Below are 25546 nucleotides of genomic sequence, written 5' to 3' on the forward strand. Positions count from 1 at the left end.
CTGTTCATCCAGAGAGGCAGCATCAATCGGCTTCAGTTAGCAGTAGTAGCGAAGGAATCGCTCCATCGGGTTCAGTTAACAGCCATCGATCAATCGCTCGGGTTCAGTAACGCGTAGCCTGCAGTGCAATCGCTCGGGTTAAGTTAGAGCCCAACGCCTCGCACGGGTTCAGTTAGAGCCAACGCCTCGCTGCTACCTCTTGAGCATTGCGTTGGATTTCCCCGAAGAGGAAAGGATGATGCAGTAAAGTAGCATAAGTATTTCCCTCAGTTTTTGAGAACCAAGGTATCAATCCAGCAGGAGATCATGCACGAGACCCTCGTACCTACACAAAACGATAGCTACTCGCAACCAACGCGATTAGGGGTTGTCAATCCCTTCACGGTCACTTACGAGGGTGAGATCTAATAGAGATGATAAATAATATTGTCGGGGAAAACTGATCCACGAACACCTATGGGGCCGGCGGACCGGGCCCCTTTCGGTTCGGCGGGGGGCGGAGATCACATGAAGAGCAGATCGAGGCGAAGCACACGAGCAGTTTTACCCAGCTTCGGAGCTCTCCGGAGAGATAACACTCCTACTGCTGCTTGTTTGATTATCTTGTGTTCTTGCTCCAGAGAGAGAGCGTAGTGTTTTTCTGGGTTCCGAACTAGTCGAATCTCGCGAACCTGGCCAACGTGTCGAACCTCGAACCTTGTCTCCTAAAACAGTCCGGGCCCCCTCTACATTGCGCATGGGCCTCCTTTTATACGCTAAAGGGGTCACCGACAGGTGGCAACGCAGAGAAGGGTACAAATGTAAAAAGTGAGGTGGTTGGTACAGTTACTTGTACAGTGCACCCTACCTAACCCTGACGGCAGGGGACAAGGGCATTAAATGCTCGTCTAAGTCGCCCAAATAGTGCAGAAAAGGACCGTTAGGGGCGCCACCGTTCGCCACGATGGCGATCTTGTCAGCTTCGCATGCCACTGCGCACCGCTGGCTGCACAGCCTCCCGCCACGCGTGCCTGGAGAGGCCCCCAGAGCGACACGTTGGTGGATGCGCTGGAGCGTGGGCACAGAGTGGCCGCCTGCCGCGGCAAGCGCCTTGCCGCTGCTGTTATCTTGTCGGGTCCGGAAGCTTGTCGCTCACCGGGCCTCGAGGTACCTTGGTTGGCCTTCCCGGCAAGCTCCTCTTGCCGGGGCCTTGTTGCCTTGCCGGAGCGAGTGGCGCGTCGCGGCAAGTTCCTTGGAGTGCCTTGGTTGGTCTTCCCGGCAAGCTCCTCTTGCCGGGGCCTTGTCTCCTGAGCTTAAATACTTTGTTCTTGAATGGCTCCAAGGGAACCATGGAGGATCTTGGCGTTCGCCCGGCAAGCCTTGCCGCGGGGTGCTGCAACTGCCCGTGCACAAGTTCGGGGTACTAGGGTACCCCTATTCTAGTACACCGACAGGAGCCCCCGGGCCTGGGCCAGACACGGTGCCGAGCGCTGTTGGGCCAGGCCCAAGACAGGGCACGGGCACACGCGGACTGGGCCACGCCAAATCTCGCTCCGTATCCACCGCGCTCTCCCCTAACGGCACGCGCCGAATGCGGCGTCGTGGGAGAGATCGTGGGTGGTTCTTTATTCAGAAGGGCGAAACGTCTGCCTCGTCCCTCTTTATAAGCAGAGGAAACAGGGGCAGTTCGTTCCCCCTCGCTGGTTGCTACTACTCCATCTTCACGAACCTCCGCCGCTCCCCCCCTTCTTCTCGAAGCCGAGAGAGCAGCGCTCCGCCCCTCATTGCCACCAGCATCACCAACGCCGTCGACCTCCCCCACCACCTCCGCCATGGCTCCGAAAGCCGACAAGGGAAAGGGCGTGAAGTCGGCCGAGGCGCAGCGGCTCGCGGCGCTGCGGAAGGAGCGGGCGATCTTCTCCCCCCAGCTCGGCACGAAGGAGCTGAGGGAGTACTTCTACCTCTTTTGGGCGACGGAGACGCGGGCGCACCCGCGCACAAGGGTACTCCCGGCCGCTGCTTCGGAACTGGCTCCAAACGGGTACCCATTCTTCGCGCTGTTCTTCTATTGCGGGCTCTGCCCGCCCTTCTCGGAGTTCTTCTGCGATATCATGAACACCTACGGCTTCCGCCTCCTTGATTTCACCCCCAACGCCGTTCTGACCATGGCAGTTTTCGCACATTTGTGCGAAAACTTTGTCGGAGTCCACCCCAATGTTGCCCTTTTCCGCCACTTCTTCATACCTCGGGTAGAGAGAGGAGAGCCGCTTGCCGGAGGGATCGCCTGGATCTCGAGAGTCGGCAAGAAGGAGGCGTACTTGGAGGGTGAGCTCCGCAGCAAGTGGGAGGAGTGGAGAGCGGAGTGGTGCTGGATCGTCGAGGAGAATCCGCAGCCCTTCACCGCCGTGCGCCAAGCTCCAATAGTGCGCGGCAATGACTAGAGCAACGTGGCCCCGGAAGACGAGAGGCTGAAGATCGCCATTACTAGGATCCTTCGCCTCAGGCTTGTCGGGCTCACTGTAGGCGTTGTAGGCGCAGATTTCCTCCGCCGCCGCATCGCCCCCCTGCAGGAGAGGGGCAGGCCCGCCTGGGAATTCAAGAACTCGGCGGACATCATGAGGCTGCGGCCGGGCCTCAACTACAACTTCACCGTCTTGGAGCTGGATGCTATGCTCCTGGAGTTGTTCAAACGTGACCCCCAGCACCCATTCATGCTGCCGAGGGGCGTCGTTCCATTGTGCAACAATTCTTCGCTTGACCGGATCCGCGCCATGATGCCGTTGTGCGATTCACACGGAATCGTTCCAACTTGGCAAGAGCCTACGGATGACGTCGTGCAAGCGTTCTTCGACAACTTGGACCAAGTGTCGGTCCACGCTGACGAGCAGAAGAGCCTCACCCGTGACACCACCGACGAGGAGCTGCAGCGCATCGCCACTAGGGCGGAAGAGGTTGCGGCCGCAGCTGCCGCGGGCGCGTTCGGGTTCATTGTGGAGGAGGCGGAGGCTGCAGAGGCAGCAAACCTCGCCGAGCGCGCGGACTTCATTGGCGAGGAAGAGCCTGCCGGCCCTGAAGCTGAGCCGAGCGAGGCCGGCGAGGAAGAGCCCGAGCCTTCAGAAAGCTTGCCGCAGGCGGAGCCCCCGGCCCCGCCAAGAAGGCGTCTTCGCAGGGTCGCGGATGTAGCGGGGCGGCAGCCGGGTCAACAGCCGCCGAGCCGTGCGACACGCTCTACCGCGGCAAGCAATGTTGCCGCGGGAGCGCCTCACGCAGCAGTGGCAACTGGAGCAGGATCTTCCCGGGCCACCGCCATCGCCCCCGCCAAGCGGGCAAGGGATCCTACTCCTCCGCCTCGCCGCACCGGAGGGGAGCCGGACTTCCATCTTTCCGCGCTCAGCTCCGACAAGGAGGAAGAAGAGTAAGCTTATTTGGTGCTCTTGTAGTTCTTCAATTTTGCTGTTTTTATCTTGTATCTGACTTGCTTCAATCTGGACTCCTTTCTTTTCAGGACACTGGCCCAGAGAGCGGCGAAGAGGGCCAAGCCGCGGTGATTGTCATCGAAGATGACCCCACCATGTCAGCAGGGGGTGGGTCCGAGACCACCTTGACGGACCCGGCAACCACTCCTCAAAGCAGCCCCCAGTGCAGCCCCCAGCGTAAGTTCATAGTTAGCTTTCCGCTGTCAGGCGCGCATGAGTGCTTTTTCCTTTGTTGATATCTTGCTTGTTGATTTGTGTAGGAGCAGAGCAGCCATATCAGGAGCGCCCGGAAGCTGGTCCCGAAGTGCCATCTGCTTCGACTACGCCGCCAAGGGAGGAGTTCCCGATAAGGGAGCGCTCTCCGGCAAGGGGCAGCACCGTCGATCCTGCGGCGGCCGAGACCGCAACTGCAGATCTTGGCACAGGTAATTCACTTGTCCAAAAACTTTCCCTTGGGTTCTTCTTCTTCTGATTTTCTTCTCTTGGATTTTTGATTGATTTTTCTCCCTTCTTCGTTCTTCAGAACCATCGGCTGCTGAGCCAATGGAGATAGAGGGCGCCGGCGAGGAAGGCGCGCATGGCAGTACTGATGACGCCGCCGCCAATGAAGAAGGGGCCGGTGCTGATGAGACCGCCGGTGAGGAGGCCGCCAAGGCTGCCGCCGCAGAAGCCGACGAGGGGTCGGGCGATCGTACTGACGACCCTGAGGCCGCAGGAGCGCCAGGCGCTGCACCGACCGCCGATCCCTCTACCGCTGCTGCGGTGCCGGGCTCCGAGGAGCCCCAGCCCGGCGCCTACTTGAAGGCCGGCGACGATATCTTCATCAAGCTACCCTGGGCGTCGAGCTCCAGGGCGTCGGTCGAGGGAGAAACTTTCGATGAGGAGGTGCTCACCTCCGCTAGACTGTCGTTGGTCGACGCGCCCAGCAGCAGCAGTAGCGAGCCTGAGGAGGAGGAGCTGCTACGGAAGCTACTGTCACTCTACCGTGCCCGGCAAGCCAACCTGGCTTCCCGGGAAGCGCTTGTCGCGAAGGCGGGAGTTGATATGGAGAAGCGCGCGGAGGAGCTCCGGGGCCACAATCAAGAAGCTCTCCGGTCCCTGGCACAGGAGCGGGAGCGACTCGACGAGGAGTGCACGGCCTTCCTTCTCGAGAAGAACGAAGCTGAGGAGGAACAAAGGTTGGCCGCCGAGAAGCAGTCCGCGCGAGAAGGCGAATTGGTGCAGCGGAAGGCCAACCTCGACAGCTACAAGGAGGAGCTCGCCGAGCGCGAGCAAGCACTTGGCGGGGCGCTCAGGGAAGCAAAGGACGCTGCCGCAATCGCAGAGGCCGCCAAGAAAGAGCTGGAGGAGAAGGTGGCGCAGCTGGAGGCCAACATCGGGAAGAGCGGCGAGGAGCTTGCCGCGCTCAAGCGTGAGCGTGAGAAGGATGCTGCCGCCCACGGTGAGCTGCAAGGTCTTCTCGCTGAGAGGGGCAAGGAGCTCAGCGCCGCCAAGGATTCCAATGCAGACCTGGAGTTGAAGCTGGCCACGCTGACGCAGATGCTGGAGGCCGCCAAGGAGCGGGAGAAGACCTTGTCGGAGAAGGTCAAGGCTGACACGGCGCTGCTGGAGAGCATCGCAGTTACCCAGAACTCATTCAGAGATACTGTGGAGCACTGGACCGAGGGTCTGGTGAATATTGCCGCAGTCATCGACGAGGAGCTGGCGCAGCTGGGGATGGAGGACTTTGGGTATCCCTCCAACGAGAATCTCCAACCCAGCGCCAAGCTCAGCCTGTTCTTCAAGGGCGTGGCGACGGCACTCCAGCGGCTCCGGGAGAGGATCCCAAAGCAGCTGGCCGACGAGTCACGCAAAATCTGCGCCGGGGTTCTCCAGAAGGTGCTGATGAAGGTGGCCTTCCGCAATCCAGGCCTCAGCTTCACCAACGTCCTCAAGTCCTTGCCGCCAGACGCCGATCGGGACGCACTCAAGGCCCTTGTCGCACCCATTGTGGACAAGGTGAGCGAGATCAAGAGGGTTGAGGGCGATCGCGTAGACTAGGCCGCCCCTTTCTTCTTTTCCCTTGTCGCTGCTAATCATGTTATGAAAACAGTCTATTAGAGCTGCGACAAGTTATCTTGTAATATAACTTTATTTCTGTTATCAATTGCTATGTTATTTCCTCTACTAGATTCCTTCCTTTGTACGTTTTTACCCTACGCTTCTAGGGAACTTGTCGGCGCAGGCGCCCGAGCCGCGAGCGCTGAGTGCGGAACGTCAGCAGCCTGCTGGCGGCGCTGCTTCCGACAAGAAACCTTGTCGCGACTAGATGCAGCACACTTAAGTTGTTGAGCGGACTCGAAACAAAGTAAGGGCGCAACTAGCCATGAGTTGGTTCCTCCGCGCACAGGTTTTCCATACAAAGCAGGGTCGTTCGAGGAAGATAACTCAAAAATTTAAAAACTGATTGCTCAAACTTTGGCAACTTAGCTTTTCTGTCGTTTGCTTCCCGGCAAGGCAAAACTTTGTTTGAACGACGCCTGGTCCATACCACAATCTTCTCCTTCCCCCCGGGAAAACTTGTGTGCGAGGGAACCTTCTTTTCCTTTGTTGAGGAAAAAAGACAGAAGAGAAAATAATGATATGGAGCCCTTCGGCTCGTTATTGCTTACCGGATGTAGGTGCTGCACAAAGTGTCAGATAACACATGCAAGAAAGAAACTAATGCATGAAATGGACAAGTTGTGCGGAGCACATGGGGTTTTACTTATGCACGGGATCTGTGCCCGGCTTTGTACAAAGGATTACATGCAACAGCGGCAAGACTTGTACAAAAGGTGGTTGCCGGAACGGGTTCCGGCAACCGCGCCCTACGGGAAAAACTTACGAAGATGTTCTATGTTCCAGGAGTTGCTCACCGGAATGCCATCTTCGGTCTCAAGGTGGCCGGGCCTAGTGACTCGTTTCACCCGATAAGGGCCTTCCCACTTTGGCGTCAACTTGTTGGAATTCTTGGCGGACTGAACGCGCTGAAGAACAAGGTCGCCTTCCTCGAAGCTTCTGGCCTTAACTTTGCGGCTATGGTAGCAGCGCAAAGCTTGCTGGTATCGAGCAGCTCGTACAGCAGCCTGAAGACGATCTTCCTCAAGGAGCAGCGCGTCGTCTTGTCGCAGTTGTTCTTGCTCAAGCTCATCATAAGCGAGCACTCGAGGCGATCCGTATACGAGTTCCGTGGGGAGAACTGCCTCTACTCCATAGACTAGAGCGAAAGGCGTCTGGCCAGTGGCTCGATTTGGCGTCGTTCTGATCGACCAAAGAACCACCGGCAGCTCCTCGATCCAGTTTCTTCCGCACTTGCACAGCCTATCGAAAGTTCTGGTCTTGAGCCCGCGCAGCACTTCAGCATTTTCCCTCTTTGCTTGACCGTTGCTTCTCGGATGAGCAACAGAAGCGAAGCAGACCTTGGCGCCAAGGTCTTGGACGTACTGCATGAAGGTGCGGCTCGTGAATTGCGTGCCGTTGTCGGTGATGATCCTGTTAGGGATCCCGAAACGGCAAACAATTGACCTGAAGAACTTGACTGCTGACTGTGCTGTCACCTTCCTCACTGGCTGCACTTCCGGCCACTTTGTGAACTTGTCGATTGCGACATACAAGTACTCAAAGCCCCCGACAGCTCGGGGGAAAGGGCCGAGGATATCGAGCCCCCAGACCGAAAATGGCCAGGATAAAGGGATCGTCTGGAGAGCTTGAGCTGGTTGGTGTATCTGTTTGGAGTGGAACTGGCACGCTTCACACTTGGTTACTTGTGCAGTTGCATCCTGGGGGGTTGTCGGCCAAAAGAAACCTTGCCGGAAAGCTTTGCCGGCAAGTGCTCTTGCGCCAATGTGGTGGCCACATATGCCTCCATGTATCTCTGCCAACTGCTTTTGTCCATCTTCCCGGCAAATACACTTCAATTTCACACCGTTGAGTCTTCTTCTGTACAGTATGCTATCGACAAACTGGTACATACTTGACTGCCGGGCTACTTTTTTCCGCTTCTTCTTGCTCTTCGGGAAGTTCTCCTGTCTGAAGGAAATGGACAATCTGTTGTGCCCATGCTGGAGCTTGTGGCTCAACAACAAGGACTAAAGGCACATCTGCTACTGCGGGAACATCCGCTTCTACGGCAAGGACTTGCGGCCCCGCCGGCGCTTGATGTTCCCCGGCAAGCTTGCCGGAGCAAAACTTGTTGGGAGCGTCTGCTTCAACGGAACAAACCATAAGGCTTGCCGGAGCAGACTGCCCCTCAGCATCCTTGGTGTTGATCTTGGGGACTTTCTTGGCGGCGGCTTCGGGGAGCTCTGCCGGAAAGTAGTCACCAGAAACCAACTTCCTCTTCTTGCTTTGTCCAGTTGATGGTGTTACGGATGGTTGAGTCAACTTGAGCACAAAGATCCCTGGTTCCACAGGTAACTTTAGTGCGGCGCACTTTGACAGGCCATCAGCAATGTCATTCTGAGATCTTGGGATATGCTCCATCTGTAGGCCGTCAAAGTGCTCTTATAGCTTCCTCACTTCATCAACATATGCTTCCATCAATGGACTCTGGTAGTTCTTGTTCACTTGGCGGACGACAAGCTGTGAGTCACCCCTGACAATGAGCTTCTTGATCCCAAGGTCTGCTGCGATTCTGAGACCGGCAAGCAATCCTTCATACTCTGCAGTATTGTTGGTTGCTTGCTCCTTGGGAAAGTGCATCTGGACTACGTATTTGAGGTGCTCTCCGGTGGGCGCGACAAGCAGCACGCCCGCACCGGCGCCTTGCAGCGAGAAGGCACCATCAAAGTACATCAGCCACTCTTTGCTTGCCTCTTTGACGGGGATGCTCGTCTCTGGGATTTCTTCATCTGGTGTTGGCGTCCATTCTGCTATGAACTCTGCCAATGCTCTGCTTTGGATAGTTGAAGTGCTCTCAAACTTGAGGCCAAAGCTTGACAGTTCCAGCGCCCACTCGACAATCCTGCCTGTCGCTTCTGGATTTTGCAGTATCCTCTTCAGCAGAAAGCAAGTGACGACTGTGATCTCATGTGCTTGAAAGTAATGGCGTAGCTTTCTCGAGGCCATGAGGAGGCCGAAAAGCAACTTCTGCACACCAGAGTACCTTGACCTAGCCCCCTGTAGAAGGGAACTGACAAAGTAAACTGGACGTTGCACCATTCTCTTCTGCATCTTATCATGCTCCTGCGCAGATCCATCTCTGTTGGGACCAGAGCTTGTCGGCGAAGCCCCCTGCTTGTCGCTGGATGCATCTGCCGTGGTTGCTGGCTCATCATCTGCCTCCCTCTCCGCCACTAACGCAGCACTAACCACTTGATTGGTTGCCGCTATATACAGCAGCAACTTCTCTTGCGGTTTAGGTGCGACAAGTGTTGGAGTGGAGGACAGGTATCTCTTCAAGTCCTGCAGCGCAGCCTCCGCCTCCAGAGTCCATTTTATTGGACCTGCCTTTTCCAAAATTTTGAAAAATGGCAGGGCGCGCTCAGCAGATCTAGAGATAAACCTGCTGAGAGCAGCCATGCAACCGGCAAGCCTGCGTACATCCTTGACGCGCTTTGGTGCTTCGATCTGCTCAATGGCCATGATCTTGTCGGGATTGGCTTCAATTCCCCGCTGAGACACGAAGAACCCGAGAAGCTTGCCGAAAGGGACTCCAAACACGCACTTCTCAGAGTTAAGCTTGAGGTTGATCTTGCGCAGATTTGCAAATGTCTCGTCTAAATCTTGAATCAGGGTCGCCCTGTTCTTGCTCTTGACCACTATGTCATCCATGTAGGCTTCCACATTTCTGTGCATCTGCGGCTCAAAAGCGTGGTGGACTACCCTTGCGAATGTTGAACCAGCATTCTTCAAACCAAAAGGCATCCGTACGAAGCAGTAAGTGCCACACGGGGTGATAAATGCGGTTTTCTCTTCATCCTCTTCTGCCATGAAGATCTGATGGTATCCTGAGTATGCATCAAGAAATGAAAGCAAATCACATCCGGCTGTGGAGTCAACAATCTGGTCAATGCGCGGCAAGGGAAATGGGTCTTTGGGACAAGCTTTATTAACATCAGTGAAGTCAATACAAAGCCTCTATTTCCCGTTAGCCTTGCGCACGACAACAGGATTGGCCAACCACGTGGGATGGAGCACTCCTCTGACAAGGCCTGCTGCTTCCAACTTCTTGATTTCTTCTGCGATGAATTCTTGGCGCTCCACTGCCTGTTTCCTGACTTTCTGCTTGACGGGCCGCGTATGAGGACAGACGGCAAGGTGGTGCTCAATTACTTTCCTGGGAACACCGGGGATATCAGACGATTGCCATGCAAACACGTCGACATTCGCCCGCAGGAAAGCAACGAGCGCGCTTTCCTATTTGGGGTCAAGAGTGGCGCTGATGGTGAAGGTACCACCAGTGTCGTCCTCCTTGGCGGACACCTTCTTGGTCTCAGGTGGAACTGCCATTGCCTTCTTACACTTGCCGGTGGAGCTCGATGGTGCGTCCTCGACGGTAGCGCAGCACTCCGAAGAGGTGCGCTTGCCAGAGTGGGCATCAGAGCTCTTGCCGGACTTGGTCTTCTTCTTCCCCCCGGGAGCTTCAGCAGCAAGTGTCTTGCGTTCTGCTGCGGCTGCTGCTTCCCGGTAGATCTTGTCGGCACAGATAAGAGCATCCTTCTTGTCGCCAGGGATAGAGATGACACTTATCGGGCCTGGCATTTTCAATATGTTGTACGCATAGTGAGAGGCTGCCATGAACTTGGCGAGTGCCGGACGGCCGAGGATTCCATTGTAAGGTAATGGAAAGTCAGCAACATCAAACGTGACCCTCTCAGTCCTGAAGTTCAGCTCGCTGCCAAATGTTACCGGCAACGTGATCTTTCCCTTCGGCTTGCTCCTTCCCGGGTTGATTCCTTGAAATGTACCGGTCTCTTCGAGCTCGCTGTCAGGGATCTGGAGTTTCTGGAGCACCGCGGAGGAGATCAGGTTCAAGCCGGCCCCGCCGTCAACTAGCATCTTAGTGACCTTGAGGTTGCGGATTGTTGGTGAAACCAACATCGGCAAGCACCCGACCGCAGTTATGCGATCAGGGTGGTCCTCAATATCAAAGATGATAGGCGTGCTGGACCATTTCAGAGGCTTGCATGACTCGACGGGTGGTTCTACTGCATTAACTTCCCGCACCCACTGCTTGAGCTGACGGTGCGAGGTATGCAGAGAAGCACCACCGTCAATGCACAGGACCTCTGTGGCTTTCTAGAACTCCTGCTCATCAGTCTCCTCATCATCCATGTCCTCATCGTTGTCGTCATCTTCATCCTTGTCGCGGCCGCGAGGAGGTCTGTCTCCTTGCCGCTGCTTGGCCTTGCCGCGGCGTCCTCCTCGGCCGGGATGTTTCTTGCCGGCTCCCCCAGCACCTTCCTGGGCCTTCTCCTTGTCGCGCCGCTCGTATTTAGCTTTCTGTTGCTCAACAAGCTGCTCGACTTTCCTGCAGCTCTGGAGATCATGGCCCTTGGTGCGGTGGATCTTGCAATACTGCTTGTTGGTGCCGTCCTGCTTGTCGGCGACCACCACCTCCGTGGCAACCTTCTTGCCGGAGTCACCAGCATTGGCTTTGTTGGCGCCACCACCGTTGCCGGACTGCTCAACAACTAGCACCTCTTTGCCTTTCTTCTTCCTGTTGTTCCGCCGCCGGTTTTTCCTTGTCGGGGCAGCATCTTCACTGTCAGATCCTCCCGCTCCTACATTCTCTCCGGGGAGTCTCCTCCCTTCCTCAGCACGTGCACACTTGTCGGCCAGTGCATATAACTCACTGACGTCCCTGATCTTGCACATCGCCATTTCCTCCCGCATCCTGCGGTTTCGCACGTTCTGATGGAACGCGCTGATCACCGCGGCAGGGTGGACGTCTGGGATGTTGTGCTGCACACTGCTGAATCTCTAAATGTACTTGCGCAGGGGCTCTCCTTCCTTCTGGGCGAGCAGATGAAGATCACTTTCCTGGCCGTGGGGCTTGTGTCCGCCTGTGAAGGCGCCGACAAACTGATGGCACAGATCAGCCCAAGAGGATATGGAGTTGTCCGGCAAGTGCATGAGCCAGGATCTGACGTTGGGCTTGAGCACCAGCGGGAAGTAGTTGGCAAGGATCTTGTCATCCCGTCCCCCAGCAGCCTGCACCGCAATGGTGTAGATGTTGAGGAACTCCGACGGATGCGTCTTGCCGTCGTACTTCTCCCGTACGTCTGGCTTGAAGTTCTTCGTGCTGGGCCACTGGACTTGCCGCAGCTCACGAGTGAACGCAGGGCAACCTACCGTGTACGGCAGATCGCCTGGTTCCCCTGGCGCATGCATGTCAACAGAGGGCCCAGCGCGCTTGTCAGATTGACGTCGCGCTTCTCTTCGGTGCTCGATGCGAGTTCGAGCGTCTTCTTGTTGTCGATCATAAAGAACTTGGCGCTGATCGCGACGAGCTCGTGGATCCAACGATGCGGTGGAGTCGCTGTCGAGGTGGATCCGGCGAGTCGGCGATCTTGGCTCGCGCCCGGTAACCCTGCCGCGGCGGCGACGCGCTCGGCCGCCATGGAGTGCCGCCGTTGGCGTAGCTGATGAGACTCTGAATGGTGGCCCTTCATTCATCGATCTTGTCCGACGTCGGAGGGTAATCTAGGAGCAGTTGAGCTCGCGCCAAAGCTTCTGCTGGAGTGGTGGGTGGCAGTGGCGGACGGCGCGAGGAGCGGGACGTGCTCGGACTTCTAACTATGTTAGAAGGAGCAGTATCCCGTCCAGGCGACCGTGCCCCGCTCGTGCCAGCACGCTGGCATGCATGCTGGTCTTGAGCGCCCCGAGATCCACCAGCTTGGTCTTGGCCTATCATGCGTATGGCACTGCAAGTGCCATGATGTTGTTGGTCTTGCGCCTCCTGAGAGCGGCGCGGAACATGTACAGTCGCCGAGGTTTGTGCAGCCTTGTCCTTGGACCTGGCAGCATCATAAGCTTCCTCGTCGACGTCCATTCTTCCGCCGGCGTCCATTCCACCACCCGTTTGCTCCAACGGTGATGGAAGTGACGTGGACGGAGCGGCTGCCGCCGAAGTCTTCTTCTTCGGTGGCATGTTGATGAAGGGAATGAAGATCTAGCTCGTGTGAACGCCGGATCATGTTCACACAACCTCGACGCCCCCTACCTGGCGCGCCAAAGATGTCGGGGAAAACTGATCCACGAACACCTATGGGGCCGGCGGACCGGGCCCCTTTCGGTTTGGCGGGGGGGCGGAGATCACACGAAGAGCAGATCGAGGCGAAGCACACGAGCAGTTTTACCCAGCTTCGGAGCTCTCCGGAGAGATAACACTCCTACTGCTGCTTGTTTGATTATCTTGTGTTCTTGCTCCAGAGAGAGAGCATAGTGTTTTTCTGGGTTCCGAACTAGTCAAATCTCGCGAACCTGGCCAACGTGTCGAACCTCAAACCTTGTCTCCTAAAACAGTCCGGGCCCCCTCTACGTTGCGCATGGGCCTCCTTTTATACGCTAAAGGGGTCACCGACAGGTGGCAACGCAGAGAAGGGTACAAATGTAAAAAGTGAGGTGGTTGGTACAGTTACTTGTACAGTGCACCCTACCTAACCCTGACGGCAGGGGACAAGGGCATTAAATGCCCGTCTGAGTCGCCCAAACAGTGCAGAAAAGGACCGTTAGGGGCGCCACCATTCACCATGATGGCGATCTTGTCAGCTTCGCATGCCACTGCACCGCTAGCTGCACAGCCTCCCGCCACGCATGCCTGGAGAGGCCCCCAGAGCGACACATTGGTGGATGCGCTGGAGCGTGGGCACAGAGTGGCCGCCTGCCGCGGCAAGCGCCTTGCCGCTGCTGTTATCTTGTCGGGTCCGGAAGCTTGTCGCTCATCGGGCCTCGAGGTACCTTGGTTGGCCTTCCCAGCAAGCTCCTCTTGTCGGGGCCTTGTTGCCTTGCCGGAGCGAGTGGCGCGTCGCGGCAAGTTCCTTGGAGTGCCTTGGTTGGCCTTCCCGGCAAGCTCCTCTTGCCGGGGCCTTGTCTCCTGAGCTTAAATACGTTGTTCTTGAATGGCTCCAAGGGAACCACGGAGGATCTTGGCGTTCGCCCGGCAAGCCTTGCCGCGGGGTGCTGCAACTGCCCGTGCACAAGTTCGGGGTACTAGGGTACCCCTATTCTAGTACACCGACAAATATTTTTGGTATTTTTGATATAGAGATGCAAAGTGAAAAGTAAAAGGAAAAGTAAAAACAAAGCAAGTAATAAAGTAATGGAGATTGATATGATGAGAATAGACCCGGGGGCCATAGGTTTCACTAGTGGCTTCTCTCAAGAGCATAAGTATTCTACGGTGGGTGAACAAATTACTGTTGAGCAATTGATAGAAAAGCGAATAATTATGAGGTTATCTAGATATGATCATGTATATAGGCATCACGTTCAAGACAAGTAGATCGAAACGATTCTGCATCTACTACTATTACTCCACTCATCGACCTCTATCCAGCATGCATCTAGAGTATTAAGTTAAAATTAGAGTAACGCCTTAAGCAAGATGACATGATGTAGAGGGATAAATTCATGCAATATGATAAAGAACCCCATCTTGTTATCTTCGATGGCAACAATACAATACGTGCCTTGCAACCCTTTCTGTCACTGGGTAAGGACACCGCGAGATTGAACCCAAAGCTAAACACTTCTCCCATTGCAAGAACTACCAATCGAGTTGTCCAAACCAAACGGATAATTCAAAGAGACTTGCAAAGATAACTCAATCATACATAAAAGAATTCAGAGAAGAATCAAATATTGTTCATAGATAAGCTGGATCATAAACCCACAATTCATCGGTCTCAACAAACACACCGCAAAAAGAAGATTACATCGAATAGATCTCCACAAGAGAGGGGGAGAACATTGTATTGAGATCCAAAAAGAGAGAAGAAGCCATCTAGCTACTAACTATGGACCCGAAGGTCTGAAGTAAACTACTCACACTTCATCGGAGAGGCTATGGTGTTGATGTAGAAGCCCTCCATGGTAGATGCCCTCTCCGGCAGAGCTCCGGAACAGACCCCAAGATGGGATCTCGTGGATACAGAAAGTTGCGGTGGTGGAATTAGGTTTTTGGCTCCGTATTTGATCTGACGGGGGTACGTAGGTATATATAGGAGGAAGAAGTACGTCGGTGGAGCAACAGGGGGCCCATGAGGCAGGGGGTGCGCCCAGGAGGGGGACGCCCCCCACCCTCGTGACCTCCATGGCTGTTCCTTGGAGCAGGGTCCAAGTCTCCTGGATCACGTTCGGTGAGAAAATCACGTTCCCGAAGGTTTTATTCCGTTTGGACTCCGTTTGATATTCAGTTTCTTCGAAATACTGAAATAGGCAAAAAAACAACAATTCTGGGCTGGGCCTCCGGTTAATAGGTTAGTCCCAAAAATAATATAAAAGTGGAAAATAAAGCCCAATATAGTCCAAAACAGTAGATAAAGTAGCATGGAGCAATCAAAAATTATAGATACGTTGGAGACGTATCAGGCATCCCCAAGCTTAATTCCTGCTCGTCCTTGAGTAGGTAAATGATAAAAAAGAATTTTTGATGCGGAGTGATACTTTGGCATAATTTCAATGTAAATCTTCTTAACATATGGTAAGAATATTCAGATCCGAAAGATTCAAGACAAAAGTTCATATTAACATAAAGGTAATAATACTTCAAGCATACAAATTAAAGCAATCATGTCTTCTCAAAATAGCATGGTTAAAGAAAGTTATCCCTACAAAATCATATAGTCTGGCTATGCTCTATCTTCATCACACAAAGTATTTAATCATGCACAACCCCGATGACGAGCCAAGCAATTGTTTCATACTTTTAATAATCTCAAACTTTTTCAACTTTCACGCAATACATGAGCGTGAGCCATGGACATAGCACTATAGGTGGAATAGAATGGTGGTTGTGGAGAAGACAAAAAAGGAGAAGATAGTCTCACATCAACTAGGTGTATCAATGGGCTATGGAGATGCCCATCAACAGATATTGATGTGAGTGAGTAGGGATTGCCATGCAACGGATGCACTAGAGCTATAAGTATATGAAAGCTCAACAAAAGAAACTAAGTGGGTGTGCATCCAACTTGCTTGCTCATGAATACCTAGGGCACTTTTGAGGAAGCTCATCATTGGAATATACAAGCCAAGTTCTATAATGAAAAATTCCCACTAGTATATGAAAGTGACAACATATGAGACTCTCTATCATGAAGATCATGGTGCTACTTTGAAGCACAAGCGTGGTAAAAGGATAGTAGCATTGTCCCTTCTCTCTTTTTCTCTCATTTTTTTATTTTTTTAATTTTGGTGGGCTTCTTTGGCCTCTTTTTTTTGTTTGGGCTTCTTTGGCCTCTTTTATTTTTCATAAAGTCCGGAGTCTCATCCTGACTTATGGGGGAATCATAGTCTCCATCATCCTTTCCTCACTGGGACAATGTTCTAATAATGATGATCATCACACTTTTATTTTTTCTTACAACTCAACAATTACAACTCGATACTAGAACAAAATATGACTCTATATGAACGCCTCTGGCGATGTACTGGGATATGCAATGAATCAAGAGTGACATGTATGAAAGAATTATGAACGGTGGCTTTGCCACAAATACAATGTCAACTACATGTTCATGCAAAAAGCAATATGACAAAAGTAATGTGTGTCATATGAACGGAATGGTGGAAAGTTGCATGGCAATATATCTTGGAATGGCTATGGAAATGCCATGATAGGTAGGTATGGTGGCTGTTTTAAGGAAGGTATATGGTGGGTGTATGATACCGGCGAAAAGTGCGCGGTATTAGAGAGGCTAGCAATGGTGGAAGGATGAGAGTGCGTATAATCCATGGACTCAACATTAATCAAAAGAACTCATGCACTTATTGCAAAAATTTAGAAGTCATCAAAAACCAAAGCACTAAACGCATACTCCTAGGGGGATAGATTGGTAGGAAAAGATCATCGCTCGTCCCCGACTGCCACTCATAAGGAAGACAATCAATAAATAAAATTGTGCTCCGACTTCATCACAAAGCGGTTCACCATACGTGCATGCTACGGGAATCACAAACTTCAACACAAGCATTCTTTAAATTCATAATCACCCTAACTAGCATTGCTTTGATATTATCACCTCCATATCTCAAAACAATTATCTAGCATCAAACTTATCTTAGTATTCAATGCACTCAAAAGAAAGCTTCACAAATCTTGAATACCAAGTATATTATCTTTAAGCAAATTACCATGCTATTAACAACTCTCAAAATAATATAAGTGAAGCATGAGAGATCAATAGTTTCTTTAAAACAAACCAACCACCGTGCTCTAAAATATCTAAGTGAAGCACTAGAGCAAAAATTATTACGCTCAAAAAGGTTTAAGTGAAGCACTATGAGCAAAACTATCAAGCTCAAAAGATATAAGCGAAGCACATAGAGTATTCTAGCAAATTCTAAATCATGTATGGCTCTCTCAAAAGGTGTGTACAACAAGGATGATTGTGGTAAACTAACAAGCAAAGACGCAAATAATACAAGACGCTCCAACCAAAACACATAACATGTGGTGAATAAAAATATAGCTCCAAGTAAATTACCGATGGAAGTAGACGAAAGAGGGGATGCCTTCCGGGGCATCCCCAAGCTTTGACTTTTTGGTGTCCTTGGATTATCTTGGGGGTGCCATGGGCATCCCCAAGCTTAGGCTCTTGCCACTCTTTGTTCCATAATCCATCAAAAGAATTCACCCAAAACTTGAAAACTTCACAACACAAAACTCAATAGAAATCTCGTGAGCTCCGTTAGTGAAAGAAAACAAAAGACTACTTTAAGGTACTGTAATGAAGTCATTCTTTATTTATATTGGTGTTAAACCTACTGTATTCCAACTTCCTTATGGTTTATAAACTAATTTATTAGCCATAGATGCATTGAAATAAGCAAACAACACACGAAAAACAGAATCTGTCAAAAACAGAACAGTCTGTAGCAATCTGTAACTAACGCAAACTTCTGGAACTCTAAAAGTTCTACCAAAATAGGACGTGCTGGAAAATTTGTTTATTGATCAGCAGAAAAAATAATCAATGCAAAAGCACGTTTCTGTGATTTATTGATTTTTTTCTCGTGGGTGCAAAGTTTCTGTTATTCAGCAGAATCAAATCAACTATCATCATAGCTTATCCTATAGGTTCTACTTGGCACCAACACTAATTAAAACATAAAACCACATCTAAACAGAAAGTAGATGGATTATTTATTATTAAACAGAAGCAAAACCAAAAAACACAAAATAAAATTTTGTTGCCTCCCAACAGGCGCTATCGTTTAACGCCCTTAGCTAGGCATAAAAGCGAAGATAGATCTAGGTTTTGCCATCTTCGGTAGGCGATCCATAAGTGGCTCTCATGATAGATTCATATGGTAATTTTATTTTCTTTCTAGGGAAGTGTTCCATACCCTTTCTCAAGGGAAATTGGAATCTAATATTCCCTTTCTTCATATCAATAATCGGACCAATCGTTCTAAGGAAAGGTCTACCAAGAATAATAGGACATGAAGGATTGCAATCTATATCAAGAACGATAAAATCTACGGGCACATAATTCCTATTTACAACAATAAGAACATCATTAATTCTTCCCATAGGCTTTTTAATAGTGGAATCCGCAAGATGCAAGTTTAGAGAGCAATCTTCAAAGTCACGGAAATCTAGCAAATCACACAAAGTTTTTGGAATAGTGGAGACACTAGCACCCAAATCACACAAGGCATGAAACTCATAATCTTTAATTTTTACTTTAATAGTAGGTTCCCACTCATCATAGAGTTTTCTAGGGATAGAAACTTTCAGCTCAAGTTTTTCTTCATACGATTGCATCAAGGCATCAACAATGTGTTCGGTAAAGGCCTTATTTTGACTATAAGCATGAGGAGAATCTAGCACGGATTGCAACAAGGAAATACAACCAATCAAAGAGCAATTTTCGTAATTAAATTCCTTGAGATCCAAAATAGTGGGTTTAGCAACATCAAGATTTTTATTTCTTTCAATCCCACTTTCATCAATTTCATCATCAAGATCTAGAAACTCCAAATTCTTAGAACGCCTTCTAGGTAAAGGAAGATCATATTCAGTTTCATCAAGATTCATAATGCAAAACAAAGATTTAATAGGGGACACATCAATAACTTTAAGATCTTCATCTTGATTTTCATAGGAATCGGAAGAACACGCTTTAATAAAGGCATCTTTGGAAGTACGCATCCTAGCGGTTCTTTCCTTGCACTCATCAATGGAAATTCTCATATCTTTGAGAGACTCATTGATATCATGCTTAGGAGGAATAGATCTAAGCTTTAAAGAATCAATTTCAAGAGAAATTCTATCAACGTTCCTAGCCAAATCATCAACTTTAAGCAATTTCTCTTCGAGCAAAGCATTAAAATTCTTTTGTGAATTCATAAACTCTTTAACACTACTCTCAAATTCAGAGGGCATCTTATTAAAATTTCCATAAGAGTTGTTGTAGGAATTTCCATAATTATTAGAAGGATTACTAGGATAAGGCCTAGGATTAAAATTCCCTCTATACGCGTTATTTCCAAAAATATTCCTACCAACAAAATTCACATCCATAGATTCATTATTATTCTCAATCAAAGTAGATAAAGGTATATCATTGGGATCAAGAGAAGTATTTTTAGTAGCAAACATCTTCATAAGTTCATCCATCTTTTCATTCAAAACATTGATTTCTTCTATAGCATGCACTTTTTTACTAGAAGATCTTTCGGTATGCCATTGAGAATAATTAACCATAATATTGTCAAGCAATTTTGTAGCATCTCCTAACGTAATTTCCATAAATGTGCCTCCCGCGGCCGATTCTAAAAGATTTCTAGAAGCAAAATTTAATCTAGCATAAAAATTTTGTATGATCATCCATAAATTCAAACCATGAGTAGGGCAATTGCGAAGCATCAATTTCATTCTTTCCCAAGATTGGGCAACATGCTCATGATCAAGTTGTTTAAAATTCATAATATCATCCCTAAGAGTGGTGATCTTAGCGGGAGGAAAATACTTAGAGATAAAAGCATCTTTGCACTTGTTCCAAGAATCAATACTATTTTTAGGCAAAGTCGAAAACCAAATTTTAGCATGATCTCTAAGTGAAAACGGAAATAACTTCAATTTGACAATATTGTTATTCATATCTTTCTTCTTTTGCATATCACACAAATCAACAAAATTGTTTAGATGAGTAGCGGCATCTTCACTAGGAAGGCCGGCGAATTGATCATTCATAACAAGATTCAGCAAAGCGGTATTGATTTCACAAGACTCATCATTATTAAGAGGAGCAATCGGAGTACTAAGGAAATCATTATTATTGGTATTCGAGAAATCACACAATTTGGTATTATCTTGCGCCATGGCAACAAGTAATCCAACACACAAGCAACAAAAAGGCAAACGAAAAAAAGGTGAAAGAGAAAGAGAGGAGGAGATTGGGAAAGAGAGGGCGAATAAAACGGCAAGGGTGAAGTGGGGGAGAGGAAAACGAGAGGCAAATAATGTAATGCGAGAGATAGGGATTGTGATGGGTACTTGGTATGGTTGACTTTTGCGCAAACTCCCCGGCAACGGCGCCAGAAATTATTCTTGCTACCTCTTGAGCACTGCGTTGGATTTCCCGAAGAGGAAAGGATGATGCAGTAAAGTAGCATAAGTATTTCCCTCAGTTTTTGAGAACCAAGGTATCAATCCAGTAGGAGATCACGCACGAGTCCCTCGTACCTACACAAAACGAGAGCTACTCGCAACCAACGCGATTAGGGGTTGTCAATCCCTTCACGGTCACTTACGAGGGTGAGATCTGATAGAGATGATAAATAATATTTTTGGTATTTTTGATATAGAGATGCAAAGTGAAAAGTAAAAGGCAAAGTAAAAACAAAGCAAGTAATAAAGTAATGGAGATTGATATGATGAGAATAGACCCGGGGGCCATAGGTTTCACTAGTGGCTTCTCTCAAGAGCATAAGTATTCTATGGTGGGTGAACAAATTACTGTTGAGCAATTGATAGAAAAGCGAATAATTATGAGGTTATATAGATATGATCATGTATATAGGCATCACGTCCAAGACAAGTAGATCGAAACGATTCTGCATCTACTACTATTACTCCACTCATCGATCGCTATCCAGCATGCATCTAGAGTATTAAGTTAAAAACAGAGTAACGCCTTAAGCAAGATGACATGATGTAGAGGGATAAATTCATGCAATATGATAAAAAAAACATCTTGTTATCCTCGATGGCAACAATACAATACGTGCCTTGCAACCCTTTCTGTCACTGGGTAAGGACACCGCAAGATTGAACCCAAAGCTAAACACTTCTCCCATTGCAAGAACTACCAATCGAGTTGTCCAAACCAAACGGATAATTCGAAGAGACTTGCAAAGATAACTCAATCACACATAAAAGAATTCAGAGAAGAATCAACTATTGTTCATAGATAAGCTGGATCATAAACCCACAATTCATCGGTCTCAACAAACACACCGCAAAAAGAAGATTACATTGAATAGATCTCCACAAGAGAGGGGGAGAACATTGTATTGAGATCCAAAAAGAGAGAAGAAGCCATCTAGCTACTAGCTATGGACCCGAAGGTCTGAAGTAAACTACTCACACTTCATCGGAGAGGCTATGGTGTTGATGTAGAAGCCCTCCGTGGTAGATGCCCTCTCCGGCAGAGCTCCGGAACAGGCCCCAAGATGGGATCTCGTGGATACAGAAAGTTGCGGCGGTGGAATTAGGTTTTTGGCTCCGTATTTGATCTGACGGGGGTACGTAGGTATATATAGGTGGAAGGAGTACGTCGGTGGAGCAACAGGGGGCCCATGAGGCAGGGGGGTGCGCCCAGGAGGGGGGGCGCCCCCCACCCTCGTGACCTCCACGTCTGTTCCTTGGAGCAGGGTCCAAGTATCCTGGATCACGTTTGGTAAGAAAATCACGTTCCCGAAGGTTTTATTCCGTTTGGACTCCATTTGATATTCTGTTTCTTCGAAATACTAAAATAGGCAAAAAAAACAGCAATTCTGGGCTGGGCCTCTGGTTAATAGGTTAGTCCCAAAAATAATATAAAAGTGGAAAATAAAGCCCAATATAGTCCAAAACAGTAGATAAAGTAGCATGGAGCAATCAAAAATTATAGATACGTTGGAGACGTATCACTCGCACACACGCGCGTACGTATACAAGAGAAACGCGCATCGCTCGGCCCCCGACCACCCACTGTAACCGGGAACTCCCTGAAATGTTTCTCGCCCTCGCTTCTACCATGGTTTTTTCCGTCATGGACGGCCCAAAGAATGTCATGCAGCTGCGTCTCCGACCCGCCCAGGACGCAAAGCCCATTTTCTATCATGATTTTTTGTCATAGAAGTAGGAGCCCACCACATCTACGATGATACCGGGTTTTGTCACAATTATCGTCATAGAAGTGTCATAAGTATGACAGGAAAAAAATTCGTTCGGCCCAAAATGTCACGGATATGTCTTTTTTTGTAGTGGCAGTCATTGGATCGACCCTACTGATTTGAAGATCAAACACGTCGGCCATTTCTGGAAGGTTGTCGTCAGAGTCACTTTCTAGGAAGTACCTTGGCCCTTCACCTTCTACAGGGCGTTCGGCCGGGACGGGAAAGAGATCGTGAATCACCTCTTGTTCATGAAGGAGTGGGCATGATCCCATGATGGGATTTTTGAGAATGGGAATCATGCCTTGGAGGGCGAAGTAATTGATGGATGAACCCATCGATCTTTCATTGATCCTTGCAGCGGAACTCTCAATGACAGCACTAGTGTTGGTGTGGAATCTAGCACACCTCGGGGTAGGGTGGTCCCGAGTTGTGGATCTCGAATCGATGTTAACAAGAACGAGGGAGACAATGTTTACCGAGGTTCGGGCCCTCTTGATGGAGGTAAAACCCTACGTCCTGCTCTTGTTTATATTGATGGAGATGTATCGAGTACAGTGTTGATCTACCTCGAGATCATAAGTTGTGTTCTACCTCTAGGGCTAGGCGAATGTAATTGTGATCTGATCCCCTATGCGGGCTAAACGCCTTGGCTTATATACACGCCAGGTAGGGCAACTAGGATTACATGGTCGGTATCCAGAGGATCGCATGGAGGCGGTAAGGGATGTCTTGGAGCATACGCCAAGTCTTCGGTAGGCGTAGTCTTGATCTCATCCAGGCGTGCAGCTTCTGGAGTCTCCCATTAATGAGAATGTGGGCCCATCGGCCCAGCCCAAGGACTATGGGCCGAATAGGTTAGTACCCCCTAATCCAGGACACCATCACTAGGTAAGGCAGTCAAAGCAAAAAGTGGGAAGTGAGCATCCCAAGAAGTGGAAATACAGACCCTTTCAATAGTTCCAAAGATGGGCACCTCTTGGTTGTTTCTCCACGTAAAACTTCTAGTAGAAATATTCACCTTCATAAGGGCCCATTTATTAATCCAATCATTAAAAACATAAGAAAAGTGGTTATTAATGTGTCCATTGTTCTTATCAAACGCAGATCTCATCAAATTAAAATCCCCACCAATCATGCAGTTGAGCAATAAATTCTATCCTCAACTCATTGTAATCAGTGCCATGAATGGCGACAAAGTGCCTAAGGAAACCCCATTTCGTACTATTTTTAACAATCACTATAATGCAATGTTTTTTATTGGAAAAACGAATCACCTCAAACAAATAACACTTAAGCCCCACAATAATGCCACTAGTAGTATTAATAGCATGTAAGTAATGCTAATTAAACTCAATCCTACTAGAAATGGTTTTAAGCATGCTATCATCAATGAACTCTCTTTTGCTTTCAAAGAAACCAACAAAATTCACATGATTATTATTCAAACATTCAGCAAGACACTTTAATTTAGCATGTTGCCCTAAACCTCCAATATTTCATAAGGCACCAATCATTGGATTTTTAAAAGGATGAGACAAAGGCACAAGGCAAGTTCTTAGTGTGAAAAATTGGACTATCACTATTCAGATCAGATGTACCCCCTGACCTAGGAATAGTAATAGAAACAATAGGTGAAGAACAACTAAATTCATATTGTTCAAAAGGGTCAAGATTATCGGGAAGAAATGGTTTTAGGACTATAGTTAGCAAACTTAAGATAGTTTAGTTTTTTGGATTCCACCATATCAAGGATAATATATTTTTTGTTCAGGGGTAGTATCACCAATGCAATATCTACCTTAGTAGTTTTATTAGCAAGTTCTTCACGGTCAAAGTTGGCAAAGGATTTCCCTTTAAAAGAAGCAAGTATCTCCATATTCTTTTTCTTCACATAAGCTGCAGTCTTATCCATGATTTTTTATGTTGCCATGGTTCCTTGTAATAGGCCTGTTGGATAGTATAGGGCCCCATTTAGTAACAGGGCTCCACAATACTCTTCAGTTTCTTCTCAGATTCATCTTTCTCCAAAGATTCCAATAAAGATCTCTTAACAAAGCCTAAGGCCATAGTCAGGTCTTCAGGAGGACATTGCATCTCAAGTAACAAGTTCTCCTCTTCTCCATCCGAGTAAACCATCTCGAACTTGCTCAGATGTTCAGAATAGTACTCCATATGAACAGACAAAGGTTCAATTTCATGTTCTAAAGCAATGTTATTATCACAAATAGAACTAACACAGTCAACATCCATAAGGATCACAACAGGTTTGGGGAGCAATTTGTTTCTAGTTTCCTCAATGAATTGCTCATGGAAAGAAACAACAAGTTTGTGAGGGTGGAAATCCACAGAAGAAACAAACAACACTTGTTTTGTTTTTTAGCATACAGAAGTAGCACTTTTCCCAGGGAAGTTAGCTTTGTCAAGTTCACCTATTGATTCATTATCTTCATCCATATTATCTTTATCAAAAACATCAGAATCCTTATCCACCTTTTCTTCACTATGCTTGTCACTGTCAGGGTTGTGATCATCACCATCTTCACCCACCTGATCAAAACCTTTAACAATAAAGAACAACGAGTATAGCTTCCTTCGTATCTCCACAAGCCTCTCAAAGGGGTTTTTTGTGAGATCTCTACAAGCCACTTTCACTCTAATGAGCTCATAAAAGCTTTAAAAATCCCACTCCAGTCCACATCCACAAGGATTCCAAAGCAAGAAACTGCCTGGGCTAAAATCTTCCGTGCACACCACTTTGGGGGAATTCCTTCTATCTGAACTGTGGCTTCAGTTAACTCTGCAAAAGGATCACCAATTTGATCCCATTCACAGATCTTGACAGGCACACCACCCACTGGCAGATGAAATGTTGGGAATTCAATCATGTCATCAAAATTTGGGTGGGGGGGAGGGGGATCTCAGAAAGAATTTTTGTCACCAAGCTCTCTAATTTTCCATGGCCATTCCTTGTTCTTACAAAAAATTCCATTTAACTGAATATAAGTAATCCAGAAGCATAAACTTCACCCTTGCCACTTTCAACACAGAATTTTTTTTGAAATCCAACTAGCTGGACTCTGAAGCGGTAGGGACATCTACATGGTAGAAACCAAGCCCTGTAGCAGCGCCGCCAAGGCGCCAAAGTAAGTGGCAGTGGGGAACCTTTAAAAAAATTGAAGTTTTTGTATGATTTATTAAAAAAATGCCCTCTTTACCTAAAAAATTATATCTATACTCTTCACATTATTACATTTTTTAAAAATAGTAGTATATGATTTTCATTTTCTTTTCGGAGGGAACCTTTAAAGATGTGATCGGCAATTCCGGCACGGCCCAGCCACATGCATGTTCGGAGCCCACGGGCCGCGGCTAAAACCCCGAACCGAGCCAGAACCACCGTTCCCTCAAAAAAAAAAAGCCAGAACCACCTTCCCCCTAGCCTCGGGTCTATCCTCTCCCCTCGCTGCCAATGGCGTCTCCGGCCTCCACCTCCGCGCCGGTCTCCCTCTCCCTCT

General features: G+C 48.8%; 1 protein-coding gene across 1 annotated transcript in view; it reads left to right on the top strand.

Moving 5' to 3' along the window:
* The window catches only part of LOC119350888, a 160512-nt gene that overhangs the window by 129668 nt on the left and 5298 nt on the right, over positions 1 to 25546 (top strand). The window lies entirely within an intron of this gene.

This window comes from Triticum dicoccoides, chromosome 1B (genome assembly GCF_002162155.2).
Source record: "Triticum dicoccoides isolate Atlit2015 ecotype Zavitan chromosome 1B, WEW_v2.0, whole genome shotgun sequence".
In the NCBI taxonomy this organism is placed as follows: domain Eukaryota; kingdom Viridiplantae; phylum Streptophyta; class Magnoliopsida; order Poales; family Poaceae; genus Triticum; species Triticum dicoccoides.